The sequence below is a fragment of the Macrotis lagotis genome, chromosome 4 (genome assembly GCF_037893015.1).
Source record: "Macrotis lagotis isolate mMagLag1 chromosome 4, bilby.v1.9.chrom.fasta, whole genome shotgun sequence".
NCBI lineage: Eukaryota > Metazoa > Chordata > Mammalia > Peramelemorphia > Peramelidae > Macrotis > Macrotis lagotis.
This window is the reverse complement of record NC_133661.1, coordinates 101,543,084-101,558,341: the sequence shown is the minus strand read 5'-3', so window position 1 is coordinate 101,558,341 and position 15,258 is coordinate 101,543,084.

Sequence of the window (15,258 nt, the reverse complement as noted above, 5' to 3'; positions counted from 1 at the left end):
TTGTCCATAGCAATTTATGAAGAGTGTTTTTTTTTTTTACCCATAGCAATTTATGGAGACCATTTACTAGGGAAAGGAGAAAAGGAATTCAATTTCCATCCATCTATACTGGAATTATAGATATTAAAATTACAGACTTTTAGAAAAAATGTGGAATATAGGGTCTATTGAATAGAATACTTAATACTGCTTGGCAATGGAAAGTAACTTTGCTTTTTAAAATAGACATCTATTTAATACTTCTATTTAAATGGAAGAGCATTTTAATCTCTCACACACCTATGACACTTTGTAACATATCCTTATTGTGGACAAATATCTTTAGAAGAAATAAAAAGAAGTGTTTATTGAGTTTAGAAGCTTAAAATGTGACCACCATGAATGTAGAAATGCCAGTAGAGTGTATTGAACTATAATGGATTAATGCCGTTTCTGAAAATAAGTTAAATCAAAGAAAACTCTGGTTTTGCTGAGTATTTGGGTCAACAGGAATAAGAATTAGAAAGTCTTTGTTTCTCTGATTTGGTGATTTTTTTTTTTTAGATTTTTTCAAGGCAATGGATTAAGTGGCTTGCCCAAGGCCACACAGCTAGGTAATTAGTAAGTGTCTGAGACTGGATTTGAACCCAGGAACTCCTGACTGCTTTATCCACTAAGCCACCTAGCTGCCCCCTAGAGTTCTGATTCTTGCAGTACCCAAAACACCTCTTTTATAAGGTGATCTCAACTGAATTTACCTACCTGGAAATCAGTTTATAATAAATACTATCAAATCAACTTTTTATTACTTCTGGAAAGTCCCAGTATCTTTCCCAGTAACTTTCAAACAGATATGATTTCTTTGTTGTGCAGTTTCTATTAAAATGTAAACTTCTTGAAGGCAGGGGAACTGTCTGAGGTCAGATTTGAACCCAGGTACTCCTGACTCCAAGGCCAGTGCTCTGTCCAATGTGCCACCTAGCCGCCCCTTGATTTGGTGATTTTAGTCCTCACTGGGCTTCTGACTTAAGAATCATAAAATATTACAGCTGTAAGAAATCTTTGAATTCATCTAGTCCAGTAGCTGGCAAAGAACAGCTCTGACACTATCTTTTTAGTGGAAGTGAATGAGTCAGTTTTTGGATGCTGACTGATCTCCTTAATGTGTAAGTGCCTCCTATAGTCAAAGCAATCTCATGCTAGTCTTAGGAACCAGTAGAGACTAGACTTAGTGCTTTTATGTCATCCTATCCCCACGGACTTCTGGCATCTCCACTTCAATCTTCTTAGTCTCCGTCCCAATGAGAATTACTACACCCTCTCTTCCAACCAGCAGTTTACTATTCCTCTTCCCCACCCCCAACCTTTTCCATCACCTGCTGCCCAACACTTCATTCTTGATGGGCCTTCCTAAAAAACAATTAGTTAATCCAATAAATTACTGCACAATAGGAAAAGGCTATAGAAGTTTATCGGTACCATTCTTGCAGTTCTTAGACCATGCATGCATTCTAACAAGGGACTTCTATGACAAAGTATAATTATTATTTTGTCTGCCATGTGGTATGGAAGAAGTGACTGACATGGTAGAAAAGCATTAGTCTTCATGCCTCAGAAAGACCTAGGTTCAAATTCTACCTTTGATGCTTACTAGTTTTATTTAGGGTTTTGTTTTTGGTTTGGGTTTTTTTTTTTTTTTGCAAGACAAATGGGGTTAAGTGGCTTGCCCAAGGCCACACAGCTAGGTAATTAGTAAGTGTCTGAGGCTGGATTTGAACTCAGGTACTCCTGACTCCAGGGTCGATGTTCTATGCACTGTGCCACCTAGCCGCCTGCTTACTAGCTTTATAATTATAGATAAGCAATTTAATTTTTTCAAACCTAGGATTCATTATCTATGAAATGGAAATAATACTTGTTATCCTAACTTTCTATAGTTGTTATGAGGTTCAAATAAGAATAGTGTACTTAAAATCTTTGCAAACTTTAAAGTGTTATATTAATGTTAGCTATTATAGATTGTTACTACAGTAATAGTGATGTGTCAAACCATATAGATGAACCCAATATCACACATTTCTGTGTGTGTAGGTGTATGTAAAATGTCAAAAGGAGGCCATTCAAAAAATTATATCCAAAGAATATTAACCACAATGGCTATTTTTTAACTAGTTGCCAGTCTCTAATGTAGTTCAATAACCCCATTTTAGACATGAAGATACTGAATTCCAGAAATAGATTGTAACTTGCTCAAGTTCACATAGCTAACTTTTTACAAAGGTAGACCTAGAACCCAAATCTTTTAACTTCCATTCCATTGTCTTTTTTCACATTGGCTCTTACTGAGGCTCAGATTTCCCTGCATGATGTTGCTTTGCATAATCCTGCCAATGAAACAATGGAAGTGAATTCCCCTTCCCTTCCAGAAACCTTATTGGTGACATTAAGTCTGTAGTTGTAACTCTGATATGTGCTATATAATATTACATTTAATGATTATTTTTATGGATATAGGATATTAGAACATAGATGAGAGCATTAGCCATGATATCAAAATTTTGTGTCACCTCTAGAGCCAGTTCTCTGTGTCCACTAAGCCACTAGGTCTAGGACATAAACAGTGCTAAGGCTAATATATACTGCCCTTCCCAAGGATATATATATATTCCTTCATGCTAGTCTTAGAAGAGATAGTTCTTGTTGCTACAACCAACCTCTAATATGCTTCCTGAATTCTATCCTACCCTTGTTTCTCTCTCTCATTTTCAATCTCTACCCATCTACATCTCCTTCACTATTACTTACCAACATATCTAAATCTTGCCCACTGTTTAAAAAACGAAACAAACAACATAACCTCTTGCTTGATCTTAAAAGCCCAGAAAACTAGCATCCTTCATTTTTTTCTCCTTTTTGCAACAAAACTTCTTGAGAAAATCTCCACATGGTACCTCCATATCCTCTCTTCTCACTCTCTTTTTAAACCTTCTGCAATCTGTCTTGTCATTCACCTGAAATTATTCTCTTCAAAGTTACCAAATCTCATCCCCAGTAGAGGTCTTGTCATTTATACCTTTTGTTTAAGTCCTCTTCTCTCTCAATTCCCCAGTATCTCAGTTAGCAAATCTAATGACTTCTTCCCAATCAATCCTGCTTGAACTCTCTATAGTAGGGGCAGCGAACATTCAGCCCACAAAATCATTTGGTTTGGCACTGCCAAGGCAACTACAATAAATTTAGGAACTTTTTAAGGGTGAGTTAAATGTTTGATGAAATGTTTTGACTCTTGGCAGGAAAAAAAAAAAAAGATTCCCCACTATAACATTTGACACTATTGATTATTTTTCCTTTTGATTACTCACTCCCACCAGGTTTTTCATGAATACTTCTGATTCTTCTATCTTGCTACTACTCTATCTCCTTTGGTTCCTTACCCTGTCATATCTTTAAATCCTGAGTGTCCCTTAAGTTTCTCTTCTCTAAATTTTTATTCTCTAGTACTTTCATACTTGATCTCACTAACTCTCATGGATTCAGTTAGATTTATACAGATGACTCCCAAAAATAAATATCTAATCACCAATTGCCTTTTGGACATCTTGGTCATCTCCTGTTTATGTATCTTCTAGTTTACAGTCTTTATTAACCAATTGCCTTTGGACATTTGAATCAAATGTCTTGTCATCTCAAACTTGGTATGTTCAAAACAAAAATCACTGTCTTTGCCCCAAAGAAGTCATCCTCTCAAACTCAACTCTCCTCTTTTTATTGAGGACACCATCAACTTTCAACTACCCAAGGCAGAAATCCTGGGGATATCTTCAGCTCTTCACTTACACTTCTAATTCGTTGTTGTCTTGTCTTTTACCTTTATAATACCTCTTATTTAAATTTCCTTCTCATGTAACCACCACCTCGTGGTTGGTCTATTAGCAGTCTGCCTTTTGGTTGGTCTCTGCTTTAAGTCTCTTCCCACTCAAATTCATCTTCCACTCAGCTGCCAAAAGTGATTTAGTGATTTTCTCCATGTCATCATAGCCATATCATCCCTTCTCCTATCCTTCTCTTTCTCTCTCTCTCTCTCTCTCTCTCTCTCTCTCTCTCTCTCTCCCCCCCCCCCCCATCCCACTCCAGTAGTCCTTTATTTCTTTTGTGTTCAAATATGTAATTACCATATTTGGCTTTTAAATTCCTTGACAACCTGGGCCTTCTTATCTTCCCCAGTCTTCTATACTTTATTCCCCTCCTTTTACATCCTAGGTACTCTACCAGCTAGTTACACAGTTCTACTTGTGATTCCTCAAATAGGACATCCCATCTCCATCTGCATGACTTTGCACTGACTGTTAAAACCTGGAATGCTCTCCCTCAGCATATCCACCTTAGTTTCCTTGCTCAAATCTGACCTTCTGCCTCCTCTCTTCTTCCCCCAGGAGATCACCCTTCATTTACTCTTTAAATATCTTGTTTGGATCTAGTTATTTATATGTTTTCTCCCCTCATTATATTATGAGTACCTTGAGGAAAAAAGATAGTTTTTGTCTTTCTTTGCATTTTTATTACTTAGCACAGAATCTGGCCCATGATAAAGGCTTAGTTGAATGCTTGGTGTCTGATTTGACTGACTGGCCCAAATTCATTTATTTCTAATGTTGAAATTTCAAGGTATAAAATCAATTGGGACATTCGTTGACCTTGCTGGATTAGGTTCTTTGGGCTTCCACTATTAACAGATTTGTTGAGAAATTCTTTTCCTTTATCTTGAATCTTATATTTACCTATCTGTAAAATTAGGGAGTTGAACTAAATCTTCCCTAGGGTTTCTTCATCCTAACATTCTAGGATACATCACTGTACCCACAAATTATGAAATGACTTTTCCTGACCTCTTCATCTCACTCTCCATTTCCCCAAAATCAAACCTCCCAGAACCACTTTCCCAACTTCCACCCACATCCTATTTTCACCTGTATTAGATTGTAGACTGTTAAAAACCCTGTGGAGTGATTTGCATAATTAAAGAGAATTGTTTGAACTTCATGGGGATCCATTGTTGTGTCATAATTGAATGATTCCCATGCTTTGTAAAGCTTCAAGGCTATGGGAAGAGTAGTTCCACTCCTGCCCCTACCCCCAAGAAATTCAATTATGACACAACAATGTCTTTCCAGGAGAGATTTATGGCACTAGAATTGCACTAACTAGCACTCATGGCAGTAAGAAAAGATAAGTTTATGAAAGATGAATCTTAACTTTTCAAAATTCTTGTTTCCAATAGTTGGGTTTAATGATGTGATATTGAAATCTCTCCAGTCAGAGACTGCAACTATAATTCACTGGCCAATCATTTCAGTTACAAAATTATAGCTCAAGATTTGTTTGTTTTATACCTCAAAGAAAATCTTTGTGGAGCTCTTTGGGAATACTTCTGGCATTGTTAGACTGAGGATATGTGTATGTATACACACATATACACATATAGTTTTTTAACCTGGAAGATTTAGAAAAAGGAGAAAGAAAATTCTTATGATCAAAATAATTTCTTGAATGTAGCTTTTAATTATAGCTTAATAAAATGAGATGAAATGTAACTCTTCTAATGATTAGGAGGTATGGTATAGTGGAAAGATTGCTGAATTTTAATCTGGCTTTGCCTCTTGCTAGATGTTTGACCTTGGATAAATCACATAATAAATATAATAATAGCTCCTCTTTACATAACATTTTACATGCTTTTTTTTCATTTGACCCTTACCAGCAGAACCCTGTAAGGTAGGTTACATTATGATTTTCCTTTATAGATGAAGAAATGGGAGGCTGAGAACTTTTATATAACCTCTAGGTCTTTTTTGGGCTCTAAATCTGCGACCCTATAATAATTCAGGACATAAATCTAAACCTGTTTACAAATCAAAATTCTGTAAAATTTAGCTTGTATCCCATTCACAGTTCTGATTCTTTTTTTTTAGGTTTTTGCTAGACAATGGGTTAAGTGGCTTGCCCAAGGCCACACAGCTAGGTAATTAGTAAGTGTCTGAGACTGGATTTGAACCCAGGAACTCCTGACTGCAGGGCCAGTGCTTTATCCACTAAGCCACCTAGCTGCCCCCTAGAGTTCTGATTCTTGCAGTACCCAAAACACCTCTTTTATAAGGTGATCTCAACTGAATTTACCTACCTGGAAATCAGTTTATAATAAATACTATCAAATCAACTTTTTATTACTTCTGGAAAGTCCCAGTATCTTTCCCAGTAACTTTCAAACAGATATGATTTCTTTGTTGTGCAGTTTCTATTAAAATGTAAACTTCTTGAAGGCAGGGGAACTGTCTTTTCTTTTGTATTTGTGGAGCTGTGTGTTTGTGGAGTTATCAGTATTTAAAATTACATATTTTTGTATTCATTCAAAGAATTAAATTATTCTGCCTTAAATTTCCAATGTTTGAAAGTGGCAAAGAACTCAGGTCCTTTGAATCCCTGTCTTCTCTCTTTAAAGCCAGTATACTTTCCTCTAGCCATGCTGTCTCCTCTGTATTGATTGATATCTCAGAAGATGTAGCATGAGACTTTTTCATTTTAGTTTGGGTTATCTTAAATTGTGTGTTTTTGCAGAAAAATAATTGGTGATTTGGAGACCAAATTCTTTTGAGATATGTGGATTAGGTCATAACTTATTTTTCAGGATTTGCTTCTCAACAAGCCAAGTCCAGGACTTGTTTGCTCTGTATACCTAGATGACATAGGTATGATGCTACAGACAGTGAAGTGACAGTACATTTTACATATGTATAAACACATACACATATACATATAAATAATAGGTTATCCTCAGCCTTGATCTTGAACCTGAGGACAGAGCATGATTTTTTAAGTTTTTCCTGCAACTTGGCTTTGGTTCTAATCTAAATTATACTATTCATCTAGTATATTATTTGTTCAGGATGTGATTTTTTAATTCCCTAATGTAATTTTGTAAAGTATTAACATGAATTATGAGAATCTATAAGGATATTACATAGAAATCTCAATTAGTCCAATTATGAAATCCCCATTTTGTAAATAAAAAGACTGAGGCCTGAGGACAGGAAGTAATTTGCCCAAAGTCACATACAAACATGTCAGATTTAGGACTACTGGGAAACATAAACCAATGGTATAAATTTCAGAAACAATGCTTCTAAATTTTTTAGTTTCTTATAAAAGTCAAAATTAGACAAATGATATGTCCTGGTTCACTCTTAATTTTAATGAGCAACAGACAGGTAAAAGGGCTTTTAAAAACTAACCAAGTTCCATAATTAAATTTCAAAATGCTCTTTCTACCATCCAACTTCAAAGTCACTCCTCCTTAAAATATACAGAATGCATTTCTGCTTAACCATAAAATAATTTCACACATGAAGAAATCTGAAAAGACCAACAATTCAGCTCCAACTCCTGAAGGGAAAACGATTCCTCCAAAGCTTTTAAATATCTTGATTTCGAAGTGTACTGGATCCTAATCATGCCCAGAATTCCAGACACCCTAGAGGGCACAGACCCCTAAAGCTCAGTCCATTTAGAGTAGATGAGATGGTGGGGGTTGGAGTGGGGGTGTTATAGTGGAAAGACCCATGAACCAGGGAGTTTGTAAGTGTAGGTTAAGTAACTGCCTCCTTTACTAGAGTTGTGAATGTGGACATGCAATTTAACTAGCTGTGTAACCTCTGTTGGCTCATTTATAAAAGAAGAATAACACTCCTATCTCAGCCCACCTCAAAACATTACTAGCATGAAAGAATTCTATTATATTTCTATTCTACTTTGTTATATTATATTACCTTACACTGTATTATATTATTTTATAATTTAGTCAAGGACTATAGTTGCAGGGGTAGAGGAAGATATGTTGATCAAATCTGATTTCATTCTTGCAGGGAGCTCCCCAGGAGGATGTCCCTCTACCAATGTGTTCTTATTCAGTCATTTCAGTTACATCTGACTCTTTGAATCACATTTGGGATTTTCTTAGTAAAAATACTGGAGTGGTTTTCTATTTCCTTCTCCAGCTCATTTTATAGATAAGGAAACTGAGGCAAATAGGGTTAAGTGACTTGCCCAGTCACATAGCTAGAAAGTATCTGAGGCTGTATTTCAACTCAGGTCTTTCTGACTCTAGACCACACCCTTTATCTACTGAACTACCTAGCTGCCCTTTCTGCCAATCTAGACCAACCAACACATTCTCTAAATCTTATATATTGAGAGAATTGCCTGGATACACTGAAAGGTGGCTTGGCCAAAGTCATACAATCAGTATATGGCAGTGGTACTATCCAATCCAAGTACAAAAAGAACTCTCTCTCTCTCTCTCTCTCTCTCTCTCTCTCTCTCTCTCTCTCTCTCTCTCCATATATATATATCTGTGTGTGTGTGTGTGTGTGTGTGTGTGTGTGTGTGTGTGTGTGGTGGTGTTGTTGTTATATAATTATATATTTTTTCCCTAACAGACTTTTGTAATGTCCCAGATTTCAACAGAAGAAGCTAAGATTTCCTTGAGTATGTACAATATTCTTCTTTCCATTGCTCAAGGATTGAATAAGAGATAACCTATCAGTTGATTAGATAAACATCTGGGAAGATACTCAGCAGCCCTGATATGAATGAAGCAGTGATTAGAAAGTCAGAAGAGGGTTTTTGAATGTATGTTTAGCAAGGTGAAAAGCTTGTCCTCTGAACTCTAGAGCAGCTTGGCATAAGGGCAGTAATTTGAAGTGGTCTTGATGGAGGCAAAGATATAGCATGGTGTGGGATCATCATCCAAGACATACCTCCTCCCCTCTAATGCACTTCTTCTTTGAAGTCCATCAGACAAGCAGAGCAAAGGTGGCAGCAGCATTTCTTGTATTGGAGCCCATTTCCTTTGGAATGACCAATGAGTTTGGCAGCTATCACCTCTTTTAAAATTCCAGCTCATCTGCTGGAAGGAATAGCTCTGTGATTATAAAATATATACATTAGGTAAAAGACTGGAATGTTGTTTTATTATCCCAGAGGTGTTTTACCCGGAAACTCCCCATCACTGAGTGTCTGGGCAGTGGTGAAAGTCTGGGTAGTTGCAGTGGTTAAAGAGATTAGAAAGACCTTGATTCACCATATCAAGTCAAATGAAAAGGAAAAAACTTATAAAGGGAAGGCCTTCTGGATTAGGGATAAGAATTGACAGGAAAACCTAGGAAGGCTGTGTGGGAAGTAGTCTGTATAATGTATCACAAGTCCCCACACAGTGAAACCCCTTTTCTATATCCCAGAACTCTCTCTCTTTCTCTCTCCTTTTCTCCTTTCCTAAGAAGTGGAAGAAGATTCCAGAAGCTACTAGGGGAGTGAGATGTGGCAGGGGAGTTGGGAGACTGTGCTCTAGAGCCAGAGCCATCAGAGACATCTGGACTACTCTGGACACTAGATCCTTTCCATGGATCATCCCAGTTCTTGTGAGAAGAATATGTGACATAGGGAATGCTTATGCATCCATTATTACCACAGTGATTAACAAACTCACCAGTCCACAAAACCCTATGCCACCTCCAAACCCTCAACCTCTCAGTGCTGTAGGTCTCATGCGTCTCCTTTCCTTTATCTTGATCTCTTTGTAAACCAGCTTAGCTCTTCACTGTCCTCTTCTCTTAAATCCCTTGCTTTCCTGTTCTGTCACCAATCTTGCCTTGCCAAGACTTAGCCTTGGATTACTTCTGGTGTCCACTGCTTTCATTCCTACTTATAAATTGCCAAACTATCATGAACTGTGCTGATGAGATACATTTATCTTACATAATCTCAGCTAAGATTGTGTACCTCATATTCCCATCTGAGGACATTAGTTCATATTTTACTAGATTGTGAGCTTGAGTCACTAGGAGAATAGTGATACTTTCTAAGTATTGAGGCCATTCACCTCAAACAAAAGCAAGCCCCAAGGTTTTCCTTTTCTCTCTTCCTCCTCAATTTACATATCCCATATGCCTTCTACCACTACCTCTGCCTTCATTCTATCTCTCATAACAAGGTGGCCCTTTCCCTTGCCAAGATATACTCTTTATATAGACAAGTTATTCTGTTCAATCATCAGGAATCTGCATCCGATTACTTCCTCTCTCATCACCACTCTCCCATTTATCTTTAATCTCTTCTCTGCTGGATCCTTCCCTCCTACCTACAAACAAGCCCTTGTCTCTCCCATCCTCAAAAGAAAAAACCCTTCACTTGATCCATCCATTCTGATTAGCTATCATCCCATATCTCCTCCCTTTTGTAACTAAAGTCCTGAGGAAGGCTGTAAACAATAGGTTCCTTCACTTCCTTTCCCCACACTCTCTTATTTGCTCTAATCTGGTCTAACCTCAACATTCAACTGAAATTTCTCTCTCTAGAGTTACTAATTTCATCTCTTAATTGCCAAATCTCAATCCTTATCTTTCTTGATCTTTCTATAGCTTTTGAAACTGAATCCTTCTCTTCTTGATATAGTCTTCTCTCTATATTTTCACGATGACCACTCTTTGTTGAATCTTCACCCAGGTCATGTTTAATTTTGCAATTGCAGGGGTACCACAGAACTCTGTTTTGAGCCCTCATCTCTTTTCTGAAAATAGTATTTCACTTGGTCATCATCTCCTATGAATTTGGTTATCATTTCTATGTTGATGATTCTCAAGTCTACTTCTCCTACTTTAACATCTCTGCTGACCTCCAGTTTCTGGTTTCTTTGGACAGCTCAAACTGAATATCCTGTAGATGTCTTAAAATCAGTATGTCCAAAACTAAATTTATCTTTTTCCCCAAACACTCCCTCTTTCTAACTTTCTAACTTCCTTATTTTTGGTGAAAGTATCACTATTCTCCTAATGACTCAAGCTCACAATCTAGTTATTTTATTCTCTACTCCTTTATTTCACTCCTCCATATCCAATTGGTTGACAAATTCTGTTGATTTTTCCTTCCTAGCAAACATCTCTCATACCTGTCCCTTTTTCCACCATTCCGATCCTTAGGTCCTCATTACTTCATGTCTAGACTATTACAATTAGTTATTGGTTGATCTCCATACCACAGGTCTCTCCCTGTTTCAGTCTATCTTCCACCTAACTACCAAAGTGATCTTCCTTAAGTGCTAGTCTGACCATGAAGAGTGGCCCAAGTGGTTCCCACACTCCCACCCAGTAAACTACATTGATTCTCTGTCACTTCCAGGATCAAATTTAAAATCCTATTCAGTGTACAAAGCACTTCTGAAACTCCTCTCCTGCCTTCCCACCCTGAACTCCCCTTCCAGGATCTTACACTTTATCACCTATTTCTGAGTCCTCTATGATCCAGTGGCAACTCTAATATAGTAATATGTATGTGTAATGTATATTGTATACAATAATAAATTAAACAATACATATGTAAAATATAGATTTATACTATTTTTAATTCCATAAAAACAAAATCATAGAAAAATAGAAGAATTTTTAAAATGGAAAATTGTAAACATGAACACTCACCATTCCTCTTAGATATTATTACTTATCTATCATTCCTCATAATCTCATCACCATAGTATAAGTTAAATGTTCATGCCCTCACTACATTGCAGAGTCTGGTTGCCACCTTTACCAGTATACCATTTACCAGTATACCATTCTTCCTGTAACTTTGGACAAATCACTGAACTTTCTTCATTTGTAAAATGAGGGGGTTGGAGCCAATGACTTTAAGATCATGTCCAACGGTGGCTAGGTGGCGCAGTGAATACAGCACCGGCCCTGGAGTCATAAGTACCTGAGTTCAAATCCAGCCTCAGACACTCAATAATTACCCAGCTATGTGGCCTTGGCAAGCCACTTAACTCCATTGCCTGGAAAAAAAAAATCATATCCAGAGGGCAGCTAGGTGGCACAATGGATAGAGCACTGGCCCTGGATTCAGGAGGACCTGAGTTCAAATCTGACCTCAGACTTAATGATTGCCTAGCTGTGTAACCTTGGGCCAACCCCATTGCCTTAAAAAAATAAATTTAAAAAAAGAGATCATGTCCAGCTCCAAGGCTATGATTCCATGTTCTTGTGCAACCAAAGGAATTGCATAAGCACAAGGATCATGAAGGAGTAGATGATACAGAGGAAAAAGTACTCACCTGTCTCTCCTCCCCACCTTCAACATTAACTTCTAAAGCTTTAACTGGGCTTCACTTTCCTCCTCTGTTAAATAAAGGTATCAAAGATTTCTCCCAGATAAAAATATTCTCTGATACTTTTCACTTTCAAAGGATATCACCTGATAGAATGGAAATTAGTAAATTAATCCAAAAACCATAAAGGAAAATTTTCTAGGAAAATAGGCACTTATTTTTGGTAATGACTTTGTTTCAGGATTTTTATTTGTCAGTGAACTTTGTAGAAGGTTTCCCATTGTCTGTGGCAGACTGATCTTATTGATAGGAACTCCAGGGGCCTAATGTACAATATTAGGGGATAATTACAATGGATGAAAGCCTCTTGAGTCAATTAGATCTTATTACCTTGAAACCATTTTATAAGAGGCAATAAATAATCAGGACAACACAATTAGCAATACCATAATAAAACATATGCACCTGTGTTCCTGAAGGAGTCCCATTGGGAGTGCTGTCAATTTAAACAGCTTTAAAAGGAGACAATTTGAAATGACTGTATGTGCCCAGGTGCATATGAAGACATACAAAGGAGGTGAGGTCTGGAATAGATCTGGGCAGTGAACTAGGCTTTTAATGGTTTGGAGGCAATCTTGGAAATGTCTCCCACAGGGAATTGTTCCTTCAGGGCCTTACACCTAGAAGAAGGTTCATGGGATCATAGATTTAGAGATAGAAGGGACCATAGACTTCATTTAGCCCTGCCCCCTTCTTTTGCAGAAGAGGACAATGAATAAATGGATAAATAAACAAAAAATTTATTAAGTACAGTATTCACTCTGGATCACAAATAGAAAAGTAAGAGGGCTCTCAAGGAGCACTTTTCCTTCTAATGAGGGAGATAATATACCTGAAAGGTTTTAGTTGCCAGTCAGAAGAGAAGTCTCTTGGCAATGACTCTCCTTTAATATCATTTCTACTGATAAAATCACATCAATGTTTGATGTTGAACCAACCATTTGACAGGGTCAAGGACGGAAGTTTGAACCCAGGCACCCATACTCCAAATCCATTGTTCTCTTTCCTCAGTAAGACACTTCATCACAGTTATAAAATCATAGAACTGGCATGGACTTTGCAGAAGTCTAATTGATTTATTTTATCAAGGTGAAAAGAAATTACTGATTGATACTGAGGGCAGCTTTCCCATGCCTGCATAGAGACCATTCCAGGACCTTCCCAGTCCTACATTTAAAAGTACAATCACCTGGAGGATGAAGCTACAGAGACTGTCCTTTGAGCCACAGGTTATATACACTTCTCTAGTCAAAATCAGACCCCAAAGGGAAGGCTTATTAAAAATCAGGTTTTGTTTTCTGCTTGGAAAACAGTGACAATTTAAGACAATGTGAATGGTCCTAGAAGACACCTTCACCAAGGTAGTAAAGTTCTGAGAGCCTATTGATCTGCTCCATTTGTTTTCTATGTGTGGGGGAAAACCAATTCTTTTGTTCCTAGGCAGGCACCAGACCCTTATTACATGGTCCTTTCAGTGTGTCTCAAAGCACAAGAAACCTGGAGCCTCTATCTGCTGAGTCGGTAGAATATTTGCTTAATGCATAAGGAATTGGAATAGTCTGGAATTCACTTGCAAAGTTGCTGAAATAACCAGAAGGACTTCACTTGTGACTGACCTTTTAGCACTTTTACCACTGAGGGTGCTCCCCTCCCCCCCAACATAACAAGCAGGATTCAAATTCCTACCGGCTGAGAGAAAAAAAATCCCACAGCCCAAAGCTGTTAATGATCAACCTTTTATTTTGATTGTGTTAGGCTGTTCAAGCTACAAGCTTTAAGACTTATCAAGGCAGACTGCATTTGTCCAAATACAGCTGGATAGAATGGACTGACCAGACCAGCCCTAAGGAAGCAAATTTATACATTGAATAATTGAAAATGTAATCAAGTGGGAAACCACTTGCCAATAGAAAGGGTGGGGGAAGGTTCTTTATTTGGGGACAGCCCTGTTATTTTTGGGGAATGCCAGATCATTTTCTCATAGTCTATCTGTGCCTTCCTTGGTGGTGACAAATGTGTAAATCTGATCTTTTTAAAAGAATCAGAGCATTCCTTGTTAATTAATTTATACAGCTGTCAGTGAAGCTTTCTCTTTCTCTGCACTCTAAGTGTTTGACTGCCATAGATTTTCTTGCCGGTCCTGGCAAAGATCCAGTGGAAGCCTGGGATTTATTAGGCTGACTTGGTGCAAAGTCTATTGATTGTGGCCTCGAGGGTAATAACTAAATAGAGCCGGAGCAACAAGTCAATAACACCATTGTTGCTGCAGACTCCATTCACTTGAGGAGTTAGATTGTTTTACGGCAGCAAAGAGTAATCATGAGCAGATCAGTATGTTCAACATGCTCTGTTCCATGTTAGTGCGGTGGACTGTTTTAAACCTTTCAGCAGGATCACTGGAGAATTGGGGTGGGGTACTGGGATTATGAACCCCGTGAACTCCATCATTACAGCTTCAAGGGTTTCAACTTGAGTTTTTAACATCGAACGCAACCTCAGAGAGCTCAGAGTCAGTGTTGACACCGGCTAGTGCAGGAAATGTTCTCTGGGCCAATCTACAGTGGCCCAGTAGCATTAAGTGGTTCATCCTGGTCTGTGACCTATAAGCAAGATGGCCCATGTACAGAGAATGGTGTCTAATTTCATCTATGTTAGATTCTAGCAAGAATAGTGAGGCTATTCTCCTTATGCCCATGAGCATGTGTTTCATGAAACCTTTATAGAGGCGCTATTTTAACCATGTGGAGGAGTGGGATACTTAGAAGGGGAGGAGGGGGTGTGAGGTTTTTCATAGCTTTACATTTTCTTGTGTTGGTTTACTGTTTAAAAATTATTTCTTGCAGCTTGATTGGTAAAATATGCAAAAGAAACTAAAAGTACTCCCTTTATATCCCTTTTTACTTGCAAGGTAGAGAGATTCAATGCTTTCCTTCTCACACTAACTAAATTGGTTTTTATTATTTTTATTATTAAAAAGGCAAGGAATTTAATATCTGCATCAACATAAGCATGACTTTGTCTTTTGAGAAATCATGTACAAACCTCTTGCAGAAATTTATTTGTGTGCATAT